General features: G+C 40.9%; 1 long non-coding RNA gene across 1 annotated transcript; it reads right to left on the bottom strand.

The window, feature by feature from the left end:
- Nucleotides 1-2,929: 2,929 nt before the first annotated feature.
- Nucleotides 2,930-5,745, bottom strand: LOC148210343 (uncharacterized). The gene is made up of 3 exons (XR_015792181.1): nucleotides 5,565-5,745; nucleotides 5,442-5,476; nucleotides 2,930-4,232 (listed from the first exon to the last, which is right to left on the bottom strand). It is a non-coding gene; the product is annotated as an uncharacterized LOC148210343 (long non-coding RNA).
- Nucleotides 5,746-6,373: the final 628 nt, after the last annotated feature.

The following is a 6,373-nucleotide window of genomic DNA, read 5'->3' as shown; positions in this document are numbered from 1 at the left end:
CACCATAATATTTCTTGACCCGATGCCCATTTACCTAAAAGATATTACCCTTGGAGCCCCTTAAATCCACTGCTTCATGTGGATAAACATGTTCAACTACGAATGGGCCGGACCATCTAGACTTAAGCTTACCTGGAAACAACTTTAATCTAGAGTTAAATAGCAAAACTAAGTTTCCAGGTTCTAAATTCTTGTCCATTATCTTTTTATCATGCCACTTTTTGGTTTGCTCTTTGTACATCTTGGCATTCTCATACGAAAACTGACAAAACTCATCCAACTTATGTAACTGGAGCAATCTCGCTTCACCTGCAGTAACATAATCAAAATTTAGTTTCTGGGTAGCCCAAAATGCTCTATATTCTAGCTCTAACGGAAGATGAAATGCTTTTCCAAAAACAATGCGATAAGGGGACACGTCTAATGGAGTTTTATAAACACTTATATACACCCACAAAGCATCATCAAAGTTTAATAGCATAGTCCTTCCTATTCACATTCACAGTCTTTTCTAAAATTGACTTTATTGCCCTATTTGATACCTCCGCTAATCCATTAGTTTGAGAGTAATATGCAGTAGCAATGTTATGATGAATGTTATACTTTTTCAACAAATTACTGACTGCTCTATTTAAAAAGTGTGTACCCTCATCACTAATCAAGCATCTAGGTGTACCATATCTAGTGAAGATAAACTTTTGCAAGAAGAGAGAAACTACCTTGGCATCGTTAGTAGGGGTGGCCAAAGCCTTAACCCATTTCGAGACATAATCAACAGCCAATAGAATGTAATTCTTACCGAATGAAGGTGGGAACGAACCCATGATGTCGATGCCCCAAACATTGAAAAGTTCAACTTCCAATGTTGTTTCCGTGTTAAGTTACCAAATCTTTGACAACGGTCACAACTTTGAGTGAATATGTGGGCATTTTGAAATAGGGACGGCCAAAAGAAACCACTTTGGAGAACCTTTTCCACAGTCTTACGTCCAGCAAAATGTCCACCATACGGTGATTTGTAGCACACCTCTAGAATCTCCTTCTGTTCATGCTCAGCGACACACCTGCGAAGAATACTGTCAGGTCCTAGTTTAAACAAGAAAGGTTCGTCCCATCTATAAAACCTAACATCATGAAAGAACTTATTTATCTGGTGCTTACTCAAGTCATTAGGAATTATATTGCTAACTAGATAGTTCGCATAATCAGCATACCAAAGGACTTCAGAAATAGCTAACAAATGCTCATCGATAAAATGCTCTCTACTCTCACAACTATCATGCTACAAAAAAGACTCTAGCTTTGATAGATGATCCGCTACTTGGTTTTCTTGTCCTTTTTTATCTTCTATCTCTAAATCAAACTCCTGTAGCAATAATATCCATCTAATTAACATAGACTTAGCTTCTTTTCTAGCAAACAAGTATTTAAGTGCAGAATGATCAGTAAACACTATCACTTTAGTCCCAATCAAATATGAACGAAACTTATCAAATGCGAAAACAACAGCCAAAAGTTCTTTCTCAGTCACAATATAATTTAACTGACTACTATTCAAAGTTTTACTTGCATAATAAACAGGATGAAGAACTTTACGTTTTCGTTGACCTAACATCATACCTACAGCAAAATCACTTGCATCACACATTAGGTCAAACGGAAAGTTCCAATCTGGTTCAATTATGATAGGTGTTGAGCTAAGTGCATTCTTAAGTGTCTCAAAAGCTTTCAAACAATGTTCACAAAAAACAGAAGGTCGATCCACTTCCAAGAACTGACACAAGGGTTTAGAAATTTTCGCAAAATCTTTTATAAAACGGTGGTAGAAACTCGCATGTCCTAAGAAACTTCTAACACCTTTTACAATTGTAGGAGGGGGTAGTTTTGCAATCACATTTATTTTATCCCTATCAACCTCAATTCCCTTTTCTGAAATTATGTGACCTAAGACTATTCCTCCACGTACCATAAAATGACACTTCTCCCAATTAAGTACAAGGTTAGTCTCTTCACACCTTTTTAAAACATTCTCTAAGTTCCCTGAACAAACATCAAACGACTCACCAAACACAGAAAAATCATCTATGAATATCTCTACTGATATTTCTAGCATATTAGAGTAAATAGCAGCTATGCATCTTTGGAAGGTGGCGGGAGCATTACAAAGACGAAACGACATCCTCTGAAACACAACCAGAATACCTGTCTAGGAAGCAATAGCACTCCTTCCTTGCAAAACTATCAAGCATTTGGTCTAAAAGGAAGTGGAAAATGGTCTTTTCGAGTTACCTTGTTTAGGCGACGATAGTCCATACACACTCTCCAACCAGTTACCGTCCTTGTCGGGATCAACTCATTGTCATCATTTGTAATCATTGTCATACCACCCTTCTTGGGAACGCATTGAACTGGCTAACCCAGTTGCTATTAGAAATGGGGTAGATCACCCCGTTGTCTAACCATTTTATGATCTCCTTTCTCATTTTGGGGTTAAGTCTCATATGGCACTCAATAGAATTGGTGGCTTCTTCTTCTAGGATGATTTTGTGCATGCAAAATGTAGGGCTAATTCCTCTTATGTCTGCTATGGTCCATTCAATAGCTCTCTTATACTTAGATAAAACTTGCAAAAGCAAGGAGTCATGTTTATTAGTTAAGTAAGAAGAAATGATAACCGGCAAAGTATCATTTAGACCCAAATAAACATATTTTCAATGAAAAGGTAGGGGTTTCTTCTCCAATTTTGGAGGTTCAATGATGGAAGGTTGCAAGGCCTTCAAATCAGCTATTGTCGGCTGCAAAAGCTCGAAATGTTCCTGTTGGGGCAACATTGCGCCAGGTGCAATTTTGGCTTATTTTTCTGCGGCCTCCAAATCAGCTTCTAAGCCTTCCACAATCATTTCCTGTAGTTCCTCCATGATTGCCCCTATTGCAGAGCAGTCTTCAACTTCATCCAGGAGACGTATCGCATCAAGGACATTGAGGTTACCTGCTGATCATTGACCTTCATCATGATCTCTCCTTTCCGAACATTGAATACTGTGTCTCGAATTGCTAAAAATGACCTCCCAAGAATGATCAACACCTCAAGATCTGCTTCACAATCCAAAATTATGAAATCTGCAGGAAAAATAAACTTATCGACTTTCATAAGCACATCTTCTATTTTTCCTTCCGGTTTCTTTATGGACGTATCAGCTAGTTGTTAAGTCACAATAGTGGGACAAGCTTCTCCTATATTTAACTCTTTAAAGATAGAAAGAGGCATAAGATTAATACTAGCTTCTAAGTCACATAATGCTCTGCCTAAGTTCTTACCACTTATTAAGCAAATGATAGTAAAATTACCTGCATCCTTAGGTTTAACAGGCAATGGATTCCATAGAGCATCACTACTACACTTTGTTCAGGCTACCGTCTCATGCTTACTTAATTTCTTCCGCCTAGATATGTTGTCTTTTAAAAACATGGTGTAGTTAGGCATTTGCTCTAAACCATCTATGAGAGTTATATTTATATGCAACTATTTTAGAATCTCAAAGAACTTAAAATTATTATCTTGATTCTTTTTAACTAGCCTTTTGGGGAACGGTGGAGGAATATTAATATTACCTACCTGGGGGGTAGTGCTGGGCACTACGTGCTTACCTTTTTCCGCTTTCTTACCTTTCTCTTCTGAACTTATGGGTTCTGCTTTCTCTTCTTGTCGTGGATTGGAGGTGGATGCCGGAACATGTGTAACTGTAACGCCCCAGAATGTTATATACCATCCGAGGCAACGCTAAATACTTCACCCGGCTAGCCTTAACTCTAAACACGAGATAATCAACTCCCTGGGAAATAATTTAAATGAAATAAAGCTTCGACTCCCATACGTTCCACCAGAAATATCAATTTTATAAACTGTCAAAACTTCGCCCTCCGTGGGCAATTTAAAAAAAAAAACAAAGACATCTCATATTCGCCTCAGTGGCTAAAATTCTTAAATAAATAAAACAACCGCCCACCTAAACTCCAACGACAACAGTGACGCGTTTACCAGCATCATCGATAACAAAATAAAATAGTTCTAAAGAATACAAAATTTCTCCTTGGTCCACACCTAGCAATAACATAAATCCCAACGCTACTCGTACCAAACGACCCCTCCCTCTATCCTCACTAACTCGACTAGTGATCCCTCCTTGGTCAAGCCCTCTCCCCATCATCACCGCGGTCGACCCTGTTCACACCTGAAACAAATAATGATAAAGAGGGAGGGTGAGTACGTAAGGTACTCCGTAAGTAGCACTTCCTACCTAACACAAAAGTCATGCTCACAGTCACGGCATATTCAATAAAAACGATAGCAAGGCAATTAAATAGACAATGAGAGATAGCGAACAATAACTTGACATTTACATACAACAACCATGCGTCAGAACAACCAAGGCTACAACCAAAGATTCACTAGCCCTTGTACCACAGTATTAAACCTCCCTCTACACCCCCCCTGTGTTACTCCCCGTTTAACTTCTCGAGGCATGACGGCTCTTGACATTTATTCCCAAGATACCGCCCCCCTCCTTTTTCAGTACTTGATGTTCGACCTTGCCATTTATTCCCAAGGCCTAGCAGCACTACTTCGCAAGCACCACTCTACTTTAGTCCTTCAAGCCTAACTCCTCGAGTCGCATTGACCCTTGACATTTATCCCCAAGGCCTCAATACTCCTCTACAGAAACTTGATGTTCGGCCTTGCCATTTATTCCCAAGGCCTGAACTGTGCACCGGTCCTTGCCGTTTATCCCCAAGGTACCGATGACTTCCCCGCGTATTGGTCCTTGACATTTATTCCCAAGACCCCAATACTCATTTACAGAAATTTGACGTTCGGCCTTGTCATTTATTTCCAAGGCCACTACTCAAGGCTTTGAACCTCCAAGCGATTTATATGCATTTTCAGATCAGAACACCCATAGGTAACGGACTGCCAACCCGTCCCTTCACCCTTCACCCTTCACCGCTTCACTAACCCTCCCATGACCACCTACAGGTAAATTTCCCACATTCCAATTCACTGCACAGTTCACAAGCATGTTTTTCCTTGCAATAAACAAGACACACCCAACAGCTCACAACTAAAACAATGTAAACTAAATTATCAGTTTAACAACGCAGGAATTTCATTTACAACATATTTGCAATACGTCATGAGCCAGTTATTTCTAACCACAACAATTCAGAATCTACTAGTCACCTACAACAATAAGAACAGAAGGCATGTTTCCTCATAAGTGTTCAATAATAGAAAGACGACAACAAAATCATTAGAAGTTCATAAATCAACACTAACAACCCCTACATGCTCAATTAAATTATTTTAGCAAAAAAAAAATCAGCATCAAAACCATTCCGTTAGTGCTAAATAACGCACGCACTCGCCCCCTGGTGCTACTTACTCAACCACGTCCTTAAGTTTGCGTCGAACTCACACCTACGCACAAAACAGAAAAATACAGCAACATAAATATACTGTTCAGCCTTCGAAAACAACTCTAAGAGGGTTCAACGGGTCTCATTACCGCAAAACGACTTCGTGTAGGTGTGGGTAAATTAGATCTAGCTTGCACAGGGGTGGGTAGCGTAAATCGGGCTTCGAACGGATGGAGTTAATCACCGGATACCACCTAAAACACTGCTGTCCACATTTTTGCAGCAGCGAAAAATGCCCAAAATGACCTCCAACGGCTTCGATTTGATGTCTGTTACTACAAAACAATCACTTAGGTGTGGGTAATCTAAATCGATTTCGTTTAGGTGTGGGTAATCCAAATCTAACTTCGAACAAGGGTGGGTCAAAGAAAAATTACCGGGCTTCCCGGATCTAAGCTATTCGAGTCGTTGGAGTTTGTCGGATCGAGGGAAAACACCGTGAACAGCCACCACGCGTCGTCCCGCCGCACCTGCTGCTGCCCGAGACCACGCGCCGCTGCCTGCTGCTGCCCGACGCTGCCTGCTGCTCCGGCGCTGCTGCTGCGCTGTCCGACGTCGTCTGCTGCTGCCCGAGCCCGACGCTGCACCTGCTGCTCCGATGTCACCGCTCTTCGTCGCGTCGCCTGAACGGAGTTGCTCGCCGGAGAAGAAGAACCCAAGTGGGGGGTGGCCGGCGGCTTCAACAAGAGAGGGAAAGGGAGGAAGAAGAAGAGGGAAGAACAAGGGCTAGGGTTTTTTTCTTTGTTTTAAAACTTTAACCCCCTTTGGGCTTGGGGTTCTTTTCCTTTTGTTTAAGGCCCACTTACCCAACCCCTCCTTGTTAAAACAAGCCAATAATATAATTTCGTAAATGGCCCAATGGCCCAAACAAGTGTCATATAGCGGAATCCGTACTGAA

This window comes from Momordica charantia (genome assembly GCF_013281855.1).
Source record: "Momordica charantia cultivar OHB3-1 chromosome 7 unlocalized genomic scaffold, Mcharantia_2.0 BLBB01000007.1, whole genome shotgun sequence".
Classification (NCBI taxonomy): Eukaryota; Viridiplantae; Streptophyta; class Magnoliopsida; order Cucurbitales; family Cucurbitaceae; genus Momordica; species Momordica charantia.
Note: the sequence above shows the minus strand (reverse complement) of the source record. Positions and strands in the feature narration are given on the sequence as shown.